Below are 14,218 nucleotides of genomic sequence, written 5' to 3' on the forward strand. Positions count from 1 at the left end.
TGTCCTAAGCTAAGGACTCCTCCACTTTTAGATGAATTAACGTAGTGGATGCAGAGCTGTAACTCAGGGATTCTGCCAAAGCAACTCCTTCATTCTAAGACTATTACACTAGATGATGGTTTTATGATGACTTGGAATTTACGGGTCCAGAAGTATTTGTTCCCTAATGTAACAAAGCTATTGAGATGGAGAAAAACCAATGAAGTGTCCGAAAAACAGTGCACTTCCTAACTGGAAATGCCCATTCCCATAGAACCGTGATTAACTGACGAGAGAGTAGTTCTTCCTCACCTGAGGGTGTGAGCAGAGAGAAGGAAAACATCACTTTTTCAATCACTCTTTGCTGCTTTAGGAAGCGCCCAGCCTGTGTGCTATTTACATGTCCTGAGGAGGAAAAGAATGAATGAATATGTATGTCATTCTTACCACTCATTAATGCTGGCAATGAGTCTTGCAACAGCTACTTGCTTAACAGCTTCATTAGCAGCTACGGAGGGTATGTTTCAGTTGCTTTTGCATTACTTAATGGTAACCTAATTCACACTGCGTTTCTTCTCATGCTTTAAAGACATTCCTCAAAGGTATGCTAGATATCAGAAAAGTCACTGACAGCTATGCTAAAAAAAGGATGCCCTATGGGTCACAGTGAAGAGATTCTAAACTACAGGTTCCCATTTTAATTTGGGATTAGAGTGCAATTGATCATCTTCATTGCAGACATGTAACAGTTGTTCACATTCTAAACTGCAGGGAAAGTTTTAGAAGTCTGGAAGTGAAAACACTGGGAAGTGATTTATTTTAGGGCAGGAGCTAATCTCTTTCCACTTTGGGTCCGGAAATTCATGGGCTCAGTTTCCTAGATAAGACTCCCTACAGCAGGGCCAACAGGGATGTGGTGGGGAGGCAATCCTAGGTGTGGCTGGTGTTATCAATAGCCCAAGGTTAAATGTGATAGACACTGATTGATCAGAATATGCTTTAGATTACTTATTATTTCTAGTTTCCCTAACTACTATTCTACAGTTTTAAATATGAAATGATAACTTCTTTAAGTAAGAGAAAGTTATCTAAGACAAAAGATTGCTTACATTTGGTAAGAAATGTCAATCATTTATGTGGGACTTCCATGGAAGGAGGAAAATGATAAATACTAGAAGTAACGAATCCTCATTCAGAGTTTATAGTCTATGTGGTTTCCCACGATGAATAAATGAATTGTGCTTATGCAATTTTGAGAATGGTGTTTAAATTCACATTCCTCTCTTACATATGTTATGAATCAGTCACATGTGTTATGGATTGCTCGTTAATAATAAAATGACTAACATGATTTCTTACTAGTGTTATACTACTTTATTTCATTTAATCCTCAAAAGTAATATTGAAAGATATATACTATGATAACCTCCCTATATTGTAGATGAGGAAATGGAGACTTAGGCTGTATAATTATCCAGGCCACACAGCTCCAAAGTGTAAATAAAGGTGGGGCTCAAATCCAGGTGTGTCCATTGTCAAACCATCCTTTTTTTTTTTTTTTTTTTTAAATATATTTTATTGATTTCTTACAGAGAGGAAGGGAGAGGGATAGAGAGTTAGAAACATTGAGAGAGAAACATCGATCAGCTGCCTTTTGCACACCCCTCCTGGGGATGTGCCCGCAACCAAGGTACATGCCCTTGACCGGAATCGAACCTGGGACCTTTCAGTCCGCAGGCCGACGCTCTATCCACTGAGCCAAACCGGTTAGGGCAAAAACCATCCCTTTAATTAATGTGCTCCAATGGCTTTTCATGTGGTGCCTTGGTAACCTCAGACTTGGACAAATTCCTGATGAGAAGCTTGGTAGACATTTTCAGAAAGAAGATGGAAATGTGAGAAGCATTTTCTAATTACAGAGTAAGACATGGCTTAGAGGGATTGATTCATTTCTTAAAGAATATGAACTGACAAAAATTAGTTGAAAATTTACAACTAATTTCATTTCTTTTACCTCTGATTTTTTGCTCTGGGAGTAAAATATTTTAATATTTCTCACAAGGGTGACGTGCTACTTTTCAAATAAAACTATCTTATTTTTTTTTTAAATGAGCTGTTGTGTTCTTTCGTGCAGTTTATCAAAGGAAGGACTCCAGCACTTGCTAAGCACAAAACACTGTACTAAGCAAGTCCCTTGATTTAATTCTCACCAGCACTGTGTCAGCAGGGTATTAGTGTAGCCATCTTTCAGCTGAGGGAACAGTTTCAGGGAAAGCGAGGTGCCTTCACAGAAGTGGTACATACTGTAAGCCACAGGGCTGGGATTCCAACTCATGTCTGCCTCGGGCCCTTCTTAGAACTAGATTTATTGTCCTTTGAAAAGTGAGAGGAATAAAACCATTTCCCCAAATAAGCAGATTCTTCATTACCCTTACAGTTCTCGGTTCCAGTGCTGTATTTCCCAAGGTTGGATGTGTCGTCCATGTGAGTTCCAATTCATGTCTGAAAAAGCTGCATCAGTGTGTGTTGTTTCAAGAACTGCCAATCTAATCAGCAGAGCTTTTGTCTAGGAAGCTGAAATCAGGGGCCTGAAGTGCCCAGATTTCCACTCTGTGTTATCTCAGCAGACACACAGCTGTAAATCAGCAGCTGCAGACAGGCTCCTTTGATGATTCTCAGCATTTCCCTCCAAATGAGGGAGGAAACTAAGCAAACTGATGAGGAGCCTAGTCCAAGAAGCTAAAAGGTAGGATCAATTCTGAAAGCTCGAAAGCAGGGCGGTACTAATGACTCACCTACCTGGGCAGATCTGCTCCTCCCTTGCCACTCTGGCTAAGGAAGGCTTTGGTGCCTGGTGGCGTTTTGCTACCCTTTGTTAGTGTGGGGCATTGGGGACGACTGAGCTATAGGAATGAGTCCTGATATTCTTTTTAAGGTCTGGGTCAAGGAGAAGTTCTGAGTCAGGTTCTTTAAAACACCCGCCCCATAAATCGGTTCAGACCCTGATTCAAAGCCTAGGATGGATCCAAAGTAGCTGAAGCCACAATGGGATGATCAGAACTTCAATGTGTTTGCCAAGTATCAGGAGCTGCTGCTTTGTCCTGCTCACTCCCCACTTAGGCAAGCTTGGGTCTTTCTACCCCACTGCATGCCCTGGCGTTCCCCAGCCCCAGAGTCTAGGTTCCTCATTTCTGCAACAGAGCTGCCATGCCCACCTAGTTCTCTCCGAGCTTGTCTCCAGAATGCTTAGAGGCAGTGTGTCTTCTGGGGAGTGTGGTGCTCTGCCCCATCCATCTCCTCACAGTGTACCCGGGTCAGGAGACATCATCTGCTTGGACGTGGAGAGCCCAGAATCAGGCGCTCACATTCTCTGACAAAGGTGCTGTAGAAATGGCATAGGCAGCGGGAAAAGCAAGGGTTTCAGCCAGACGGACACGACTGAACTATTTTAACTCCAACCCACAAGTCTCCGTGTCTTCATATGTAGGAAATGGCGAATAACTGCTGTGTAGGGTTGTTTATTGTAAGGTCAGAGTCAATGTATATAAAGTATCAGGGGTAATGTCTGGCAAGTATTAGCCATTTCATAACTGGTGGTGTTTATTATGCCTTTCAGTGAACTATTTGGACTTTGGAAAGAAAAAGCCTCTGGATTCTTTGTAATATTGAAAACAAAATAGGACTCAAGTTCTCCTGCACCAGCCCACTGGTGATCTTTGGAGAATGCCTATCTTGGTTTTGATTAGGTCTCACCTTTCTGAGGTATTTTATAGATAGATCTGACAAAGAAGAGAACATTTTCCCTCTAGCACTGTACCTGGGCATTGCAGCCAGCGAAGGCCAGGAGACCCTTGGAACCTATTGGAAGGTTGAAAATTTAGGCACAAGAACTAGAAGGATTGACAGATCATGAAGGTTTGTTAGACAGCAGAATGGTTTTACAAATGAAGTGCCTGAAGTCAAGACTCTCTGGCCATCTAAAATTAGACTGGACGAACCCTGGAGAATGAGCTATGCTGGGAGGGAAATGAGCAAGGTGGCCTAAGGACTTTTTCCATTTCTAATTTCATGTCTAATCTCTTCCTCTATCTCTCTTTTGTGTGTTTTCTCATGTATTTTTTTCTTTAGCCTTCTTGGAATTTTTTAGATATATTTATAGATTCTACTTAAAAAGCTTGAAATTACAACAAAAGTGCCATTTCATACACTGTTGAGTTTAGTGCATTTTAAATCCTGTCTTGCAGATTTCTTCTCCTACAAAGCGAAGCTGTCCAATCACATTGCCTTATGTCTGTTGCTATTTTTGAATTACATTTACGGCAGAGTTAATCCATCTTTGATAAGGAATTTAATATTCATTGGCAGGTCAACTTGTGACTGTATGTTGTGAATACAACTGCAAGTTATAGAACATTTTCAATTTAAGTTATTCCCTTGGGATAGAAAAGCCAGTCCAAATGCAGAAGAATACTTCATGCTAAAAGATTAAAGAAGCAATCTTACAGAAACAATGCATCCATGGTGGGTAATACTATCAGGATGGAATGTTCTGAAAGAGTGTAAGTGGCTTTGGACAGATGGAAGGGAGCTGGGTGTGAAAGAGCAAAAGCGAGATTGGAGAAGCCATAGGAGAGGCCACCGTGGATTAAGAGGGACCCAGAGAAAGTTAATTATGGCGCTGAGGGTCAGAGTTAGGCCCCGAATCTGGACTGGTGCAGGAAGTGTTGTTTGAAGATTAGAGCAAGCAGTTGGGCTGGAGTTTAGGAAAGCAGCTTCAGTGTTTGGATCTCAGCACAGTGGGAAGCAGGACCCAAAAGAAGGAAATGGATCACAGGCGTTGGCAAGAGAAAAGGCTCTGGACACTAAACTGACATTTCAGTTTAGCCTGGAGTTTTATACTTGTCATGTTAGGTCAGTAGCTGGTGTCAGTTGCCTGAAGGTGCCGGTGTAGGTAAGTGAGAATATTCAGGGGAAAGGTTATTGAGTAAGATTTATAGAAGGAAAGATCGTGGTTGACCTGATTACATATCCAGACACAGGTCTACCTTGGTTTCAGGATCTCTTGACTTTCAGCTTTTATTCAGATACTGGATCTTCCATCAGGGAAGTAAATGAAAGGAAATGAAACCAACACTTCTAGGATGTCTACTACTTAAAAAAGTACTTGGCTAGGCACTTTGCATATGCTACACATTGAGCTGTTAGAGCAGCCCATGAGACAGTTATTTTTATCTTTTTTTTTTTTTTTACAGAAGATGTGGAGGCTCAGATAGATAAGTAACTCACCCTGGTGCACTCAGTTACTAAGTGGTGGCCTACAGATGCACTTCCAGCTTTGCATGATTCTAAAGTCCCCACCTTTTTCACTCCACCAGGCTGCCTCCTACAGATGCCCAGTGACTCCAGGGACTGGGCCTGGCACACAGCAGCTTTCAGTAAGTCGCATTAGGTCCTGCTGACTTCCTCCCTCCCTGCATCTCTCTCTCTCTCTCCTACTAATCTCTTAAATTCATTCTTCCAATTTTTCCCCAATTAAAAAAAAAGCTATTCTTTAAGAGCAGTTTTATGCTCACAGCAAAATTGAGCAGATATTTCCTATTATTATTAGAGTAACTACCAAACAGGGCTCTGGCCTCCCCTCCTGCTGTTCAAACGCCCATGCGCCTCACAGCAGGTGAGGGATCTCTCTAAAATGTAAATCAGATTTCCTCACCAGAATAAAATCCAAAATCCTTACCAGGGTTTAGAGAGCCCTAAACAATCTGGTCTCTTCCTATTCCTCTGATGTTATCTTTCGTCACTCTCCACTTTGTTCATATTTTTAAGCAATGCTAGTCACATTCCCTGTCTCAGGACCTTTGCAAATGGGCGGTTGCTTTTGTTTGGAATACATTTCTTCTATATCTTTAGTTTTTGATTCTTCAGATTTAAGTTTCACCTTAAATATCGCCTCCTCAATGAGGACTTCCCTGAGAAATTGAGTGGACCTCATCACTTTCTACTAAATTATACTGCTTTAGTTTTTTCAAATCTTAAATTATCTTATTTACTGTCTTATTTTTTTATGCTCTCTGTAATTTTGTCCATTAGCTTAAAAATATTAAATTGTTTGGGGTGACATTGGTCAACATGAAAATATAGGTTTCATGTGTGGGTTTCTATGTTACAAGCTCTGTATATTGCACTCCGTGCCCACTACCCAAAGTCACATCTTCTCCTGTCAACTTATATTAATGTCCATTAGCTTTTATGGTATAAAACATCACCCCAAACATAGTGGCTAAAGCAAACATTTATTGAGCTTATACTTCTTTGGGTGAGCCAAGCAGACGGGGCTTAGATGGATGATCTTCAGTGTTAGGCAGGTTTTACTTATGCGTCTGCGATCAGGTAGGTGGCTCTGTTTCTGAGGGTTGGCCAGCTGTTAGCTGGGGTAAATCAGACACATGGAGTAAGTTTTTTTTCATCAACTAGCAGGCCAGACAAGGCTTATCTATAATAATAAAAGCGTAATATGCTAATTAGACTGGATGGCCAAACAGCAGAATGACCGTCCGGACGACCTTCCGAACGACCTTCTGGACAAAGTCAGGCACCATGGCTGCGAGGGCTGAGGCAGCCACTGAGGCTGTGAGTGCCGAGCCCCTTGCATGAATTTCATGCATCGGGCCTCTAGTTCATGAATAATAGAGGATTCTTAGGAGGACAGAGTATACCCATCCTCTTGAGGCAGGTTTAATTTTGTTGCTGGCATAATATCTCCTCTGCCTCATTCTATTGGTCAAAGCAGTCAAAATTCAGGGAGTAGGGGAGAAAAAAACCCAGATATCACCTCTTGATGGTTGGAGCTACAGATTACATAGTAAAGGGGTTTGCAGGGAATTGCAGTCATTTTTGCAAATCACCCTGTTTGAGTTTGGGAGATTATTCACCTTATGAATCTTCATAGGCCAAAGACTATTTCTTCCTGAAGGAGCCAAATAAGCTACATATTTTCTTTCCATTTTTTCCCCAAATGAGGGCTCAGGTACTAGTGTAGGTTGGAGGTGGGCAAGGTGAAACAGCAGGCTCCCTGTGAAATTGATTTTCTGGTTAGGGTGACAGCAAAGGGGAATAGCTAGGTTGATCTTATTTGAAGTAAAATCGTGTTCCTGGTAGAAAAGTGGCAAGGGTGCAAACGTTCACACCATGGGCTCTGTGGTGTACAGGTGATTCCTCGTCAGGCCAGTTCTATGAAAGGTTTTTATGTTGTTCCTAGAATCTTACATCTGAGCCTTATTCTTTAGAACTTTCAAAGATTCTGTGAGCCATTCACTATTCTTTTAATAGACTCCTTTTTTTATGTAACCTCCCGGAGTCAGACAAGGTTGCTTGCCATAAAGAGTTCTATTTCAGCAGCTGGTATCAGGAATGGGGTTAATTTTTCTCATTAGAAGAGTTAGGTGGTTGCCCGATTAGTCCAGTTGCTCACATAGCTATCAGGACTCTTCTTCTATTTTTCTTCTTTCCTCTCCTCTCCTCTCCTCTCCTCTCCTCTCCTCTCCTCTCCTCTCCTTTTCTTTCTCTTCTTTTCTTTCTTTCTTTCTTTCTTTCTTTCTTTCTTTCTTTCTTTCTTTCTTTCTTTCTTTCTTTCTCTTCTTTTCTTTCTTTCTTTCTTTCTTTCTTTCTTTCTTTCTTTCTTTCTTTCTTTCTTTCTTTCTTTCTTTCTCTCTTTCTTTTAATTTCAGAGAGGAAGGGAGAGGGAGAGAGAGACAGAAACATCAAAACATCAATGTTGAGAGAGAATCTTGATCAGCTGCCTTCTGCACGCCCCCTGCTGGGGGTTGAGCCCCAAATCCAGGCAGTGCCCTGACTGGGAATTGAACTGTGACTTCTGGTTCATAGGTCCACTATCAACAAATGAGCCACACTGGCCAGGCTCTCCTATCTCTCTACTTGGCCATCCTTAGTGTGTTAGTTAACCTTTTATCTTCATACTTGTTGCCTCTTGGTAGTTCCATGTGTTAATCCCATATTCCAGGCATGAAGGCAGAAAAAGGGGTGGCACCATGTGTGTCTCTTATCAAGAAAGCAAAAGTTTCCAGAAGTGCTCCTTCAGAGCTCTCTCATATTGTCTTGGCCTAAACAAGATAGATCACTTAGACTACTGGCGTAGAGATTGGGAGGTGAGTACTTGGCTTTCTAACCACTCTGAGGAAGGTATACAGGGAGAAAACTTGAGAATGTGTGTCAAATAAGGTATGAGTGGTGCCTATTGCATTATTAGTTTCCCCTTTATTTTTTATTTTTAGATATATTTTTATTGATTTCAGAGAGGAAGGGAGAGAGGAGAGAGAGATAGAAACATCAATGAGGAGAGAGAATCATTGATTAGCTGCCTCCTGCATGCATCCTACTGGGGATGGAGCCCGCAACCTGAGCATGTGCACTTGACCAGAATCAAACCCAGGACCCTTCAGTCTGCAGGCTGACACTCCATCCACCAAGCCAAACCAGCTAGGGCTTTAGTTTCCCCTTTAGAAGGATGGTTCCTGTAGGGCAGAGATTGCGTTTCATTTGTGCTGTCTCTGTGGAGCCTAGAACAGTGCTTGGGAAATATCTTTTGCTTTCATTACAGAACCACCATTTTATTCCAAGCTGATTCTTAAAGATTTGTTTCCATGCTGCATTTCTTTCCCCAGTCTTTTCCTTTTTCATTCTCTGTGTACATTTACTGAATGCTGCTAGTAGAATATCATCTTAAATACCATTTTTGTCTTGTCCTTTTCTTTCTCCAAAATCTGTGTTAGTTCTGTTGTGGTAAATCTCAGTCTCCCAGGCTGGGATTCAACTCATCCCATTAGCTGTCTGTTACCTCCCCCACATCAGCAATTTGATTTGTAATCACTCACCAATCCAGCTAATCTCGTGGCCATCTGGCATGTGCTGCCATATCCACTATATGCAGAGTGATAGGCTGCAGGGCTCACTGGGGCAGAGGCAGAAGGCTGTAATGTGAAGGGAGTAAGTGAGACCAGATATAGGGAAGACCCTCAACATAGGATGGGCTGCCATGCTGCTCTGTTGGAAGGGATAGGGACATCATTATTGACTTTGAACCTGTGTTTAGTCTGCAGTCTCATCTGTGGAACTCATGTTAGGCCAGTGGTTCTCAACCTGTGGGTCGCAACCCCTTTGGGGGTCGAATGACCCTTTCACAGGGGTTGCCTAAGACCATCGGAAAACATATATATAATTACATATTGTTTTTGTGACTAATCACTATGCTTTAATTATGTTCAATTTGTAACAGTGAAATTGGGGGTCACCACAAAATGGGGAACTGTATTAAAGGGTTGTGGCATTAGGAAGGTTGAGAACCACTGCATTAGGCAGTGGGTCTGACCAAGTTAAAGTTGGAATGGGGTAGCTCAATCTAATCAGTTTTCCCCTCTCCCTTTTATTAATATCAGAAATGAAGGTTTTATGCATTGTTTGCACAGTGACATTAATAATTGTTTTTATGCATTTTAATTTTAAGTCATGTAAAAAAACAACCTGGAGTTTTGGACAAAAAATGATAACAATACTGGTTTTTATATAATTTACCTTTTACCCATTTACCTTTACCTGAAGGTATTTACCTTTACCAGAGTTCTTGCGTTCTTCATATTGATTACTTCACTTCATTGGGTGGTGTCTAGTAGTCTTTCATTTCTATGCTAAGAACTTCTTTTATAATTTCTTACAGAACAGGTCTACTGGTAATGAACTCCCTGACTTTTTGTTTATGTGGTAATGTCTTAATTTCCCCCTCATTTTTGAAGGACAGTTTTGCCGGATAGAGAAGTCTTGATTGAGGTTTTTATCTTTTAGCACTTTCAATGTATCACCCTGCCTTCTGGCCTCCAAGATTTCTGATGAGAAATCAGCTGATAATCTTATTAACAATTCCTGTATGTAAAAAATTACCTCTCATTTATTGCCTCCCAATTTGGAGGTGGTAATGAGACCATTCATGCCTAGTGCTAGGCTGTAATCATAAATTTCTTTTTGTTTCTTTTCTTTTCTCTTCTTTCTCTTCTCTTCTCCTTCCTTCCTTCCTTCCTTCCTTCCTTCCTTCCTTCCTTCCCTCTGTTTTTCCCCTTCTGTCTCTCTCCCCTCGTTCCTTCCTTCCCTCCCTCCTGCCCTTCCTTTCTTACTATTTTTTTAACGTTTGAATGGGTGACTTATTACAAAGTCAGTATTTATGAGGCAAAATATATAATTTCATAATCATTTTTTGTGTGTGATCTGTTTGGAGACAACATTTGGGAACATATTTGAACCTGATCCTTCCTTCCTGAAGGGCCTCTTACCTTGTTTTTGTGGTTCAGAAAGAAGGCAGGAAGCCTGGTAAGAAATCGGATGAGGTGAGGTATCTGCAAATCCGATTAGGCTACAGGTAGCCATCAGGAGCAGCAGATGTCATCTCGGGACTTCATGGAAAGTCCTAGAACATGTTCAAATTCCCATCATGATTAAGCAAAGCAATGGAAGAGTGCTGTGTATGCAGAAGTGTAAAATTCCTTCATGTCCTAATGCTCTGGCTCTCGCATTTGTCCTGAGTTATGCTGAGCAGCGACTTTGTTCACACTTCCAGCCATTTTCATTAGAACTACACTGATGAGGTAATAAGGAGTGCTTACATTAAAAACAAAAAGGCTTAGGTCCTTTGCTTATTTAATGACTACCATGAGCAAATGTTACTCAGAATTACTTTTCATAGAATGATAAACTGTCAAACTATTTCATTTTTGGCAGCACAACAATTTTTTCTCTTCAACATAAATAAGTGAGGACTTAAGGTTGTCTGGGAGAGAAATGTTTATAAATTGGCAAAGTGTTTTCTCCTGAGAATGACACTAGGTAAGCAAGATAATACAAGGGACGCTCTAATTAGGCAGATTTAAGAACTGTGGAGCATGCTAGAAACTGATTTGTTTCTGGCTGTGGTCCCCTTTAAGGTGAATCCTGTCTGGTGATTAGCATCACCTTGAATTAAATTAATTGGCTGTACTAAAGCCCTGAGTGGATGCACTAACAATAAACCCAAAGACATTCATTTCTTTGCAAGAAATAAGCAGGTTACATATCCAGTAACCTTCATGTGAATTATACAAACAACTTAAAACATCTTTTTTTTTTTTTTTTAAAAAAAAGGAAGTTTCAAGTTCTGGTAAGTACAAAATTATTTGAAATCTTTATTTTGAAAATAAGCTATGCTTAGCTAGTTAAACTTTATTTTATATCTAGATTGCATATCTGTGTTCTATCTTTAACCATTAGAAAAGGAAGAAATATTCCTAATACCTAAATATGCCACAAACCTTCACAATATGCTGATATTGAAGTAGAAGGGAACCTCACTCTCAGGAAATGAAGAAATTCTAGTGTAATAAAATATGAGTAACATTTTCTTTTTACTGATTATAAAATCACTATTTACTGAGTAGAGAAATCTGTGCAACACATTATAAAGAAAGCTGCTTATAATTCAACAATGCTTCGACTACCATAGGGGACTCTTGTGTTTCCTTTCTGAACTCCCACCCCTCAGTTCCACTGCATGGTTATGATAATCTGTGAAATGAACCAATTTTTCTTGCAACATTAAATCTCTGAAATGCCATAGCACTAATACTATGAATATACCATTTTTCTTATTTTGTTTCCTGTTATTTTTCTTTTTAAATTCCTACTTCATGGTAGAAAATTACATTTAAGTTACAATTAGTGAAATGACGCATGGCTATTGTAAGTCTGCCATTTGTTTTGTCAAATGAGTAGCGTAGAGAAGGTACAACTCTCTTCGTAGAGGCAACCACTGCATTTATCTCAGAGCAGCACAGATAATTGAGACCAATCATGAACCCAGGGAACCAAAGGGTGGTTAAAAAAACCTGCTCAATCTTAAGAAGTAATACATGTACAACTATTCATGATAGTTCATGGTCTGACTTTAGGCACTGAAGAGAATGAATGGAAGAGGAGAATCTATTGGTGCAAGCTGCCAAATCATTACAAGCAGATTTCAATATAATTTGGACTGGAGGCAGGACAGTTTGTTACTTCTAGGGAAGTCAGGGGTGAGGAAAGTGATGGGCCTAAAATTCTACAGTTTCTCTTGTTACCTATTTCTGCTTCTCCTTCGGCCTAGACTGCTTTAGGCTACGGAGTGTTTTTATTCCCTAGATATCCCCTAAGTATATTACTGCCACATCCCAATATCTGAGGGATATAATAAACCTTATTATTTAAGACATATGTAAAGAAACATTTAAAAAATTCATCCAAATTCTGATCCATTTTTATTACTGGTTTTAGAGACAGAGAGAGAAAGGGATGGAGAGAAAGAGAGAGAGATTTGTTTTCCACTTATTTATGCACTAATTGGTTGCTTCTTATATGTGCCCTGATCCAGGATGGAACCTGCAACCTTGGCATATTGGGACAGCTCTCTAACCAAATGAGCTACCCAGCCAGGGCTCTGATTAGTTTTTAAAGCACAACTGAGTCAGGGTAACAAAAAGTTGTGGAAGGCTGGTAGCTCTGTTTTATGAGAGGGGACACTACTGTCAAGGCTTACTAACCAATTTCTGGCCTTGCTCCTGTGCACTGGCAGACTCTCCACTCATTCCTGCCTTCTTCCTGGAGGGCATCTCCACCACAGCTTTCCTCTGGATGCTGCCATCGCTTCCACCCACAGCCCCAGTCCCTCAGGCTGGGCTATGATGTCATCTCTCCTACCTGGACTCTTCCTCAATCGTGCTATTGAGTTACTCTCTGAATTTCCCATAATCCCTGTAAAAGATACATATGATCAAGTCAAAAGCTGAAACACTTCCCCCAGAAGGAACCTGGCTTGTACTCTCTTCCCTGATTATTGTATTGTGCACTGTATGCACATACTAGTAGATCCTTTTATTCAACAATAACACTGAATCGTTATCATGTTTTATGCTGTACACACAATGCCCACCTTACCATAGGCTTTTAAGTCTCATCTGCATATATGCAAAAATCTCACTATTATTTATTTAAAACTTCTCCCAGTGACTCTAGGAGTTCCCAGAGATCCTCTTACATGCCACTAGGAACATACGAACTTGTGTTTTTGTTGTTTTTGCTACTGCCTTCTCATCAAGGTGCTAGCAACCACCCCGCTGCAGGTACTTTCTCTGCAAATGCCCCTTCACTGATGGGCATCTGGCATCTTCCCAGGGCATGGTACGTTCAGTTTCTTCCCTTCATACATCAGACTCAAAACCAGTGCTCAGGGCTGGGCAGCGGTGGGATAGGAACGATGGGGGCCACCCTTCTTTCCAATTATCCTTATCTTCCATGTTCTCCTTCCTGGTCCCAGCATAAAATCTCCTTTCTCTTTTTCAGTTAGCCCTCCACACACAAACACACCAACAAACCAAAACCCTTAGCCTATCAGCTCACATAACTGTGTTCCCATCACGATCACCAGGTCAACAGCTCTCCAAATAGTGAGATCCGTCAGAAAGCTATTGAAATGAAAAGCCTCACTGTACTTACACATAAATAAAATTTTCCAAAATGAGGAGAAAAATGTATTTCAAACCCTATTCATGAAAAATGTGTAAGTAAACCAACCTAAAAAGTAATTGGAGACCAGGGGTTCTGGAGTCCTTTCTTTAAGTATTGAAGGAATTCCTCCCTCTTACGGCTGGTGAGGGCACGGAGATTAAGCAGCGCGCTCAAGGTCAGACCACAGTTTATGAGCAGAGGATGAGAAGAGGCTGCAGTTTTGCTGACTCCATGGCAAAGCTGGATTCCCCAATCCTGATCCGCATGCCTGCTGCAGCTGCCTTTACTGTCCTAAGTACCATAATTACTTTAAACCCTGTGGGGAGGCAGAAGGGGAGACACCTAATTTATAGGTTGATCTTTACGTTCATTTTCCTAAGTTACATATAAGTAAGATTTACAAATGATACTGGATAATCTTAGATGACAACTTGCAAACATTTAGGTAGGTGATTTGGGCCAGATTTATTATAGCTCATTTATAATTACAAACATGCTGTTGTCACCTCTATAATACTGATCACATTTATTTAGTGTGTTTAATTTGTCTTCAAGGCTGTAGAGGTTTTTTTTGTGTGTTTTTTTTTTTTACCACGTCAAAAGACACTAATGATTATATTGATTTAAAACAATAGAAAATACCCATATATGCTACAAATGGAAA

The sequence above is a fragment of the Myotis nattereri genome (genome assembly GCF_964212035.1).
Source record: "Myotis nattereri genome assembly, chromosome: 17".
Lineage (NCBI taxonomy): Eukaryota > Metazoa > Chordata > Mammalia > Chiroptera > Vespertilionidae > Myotis > Myotis nattereri.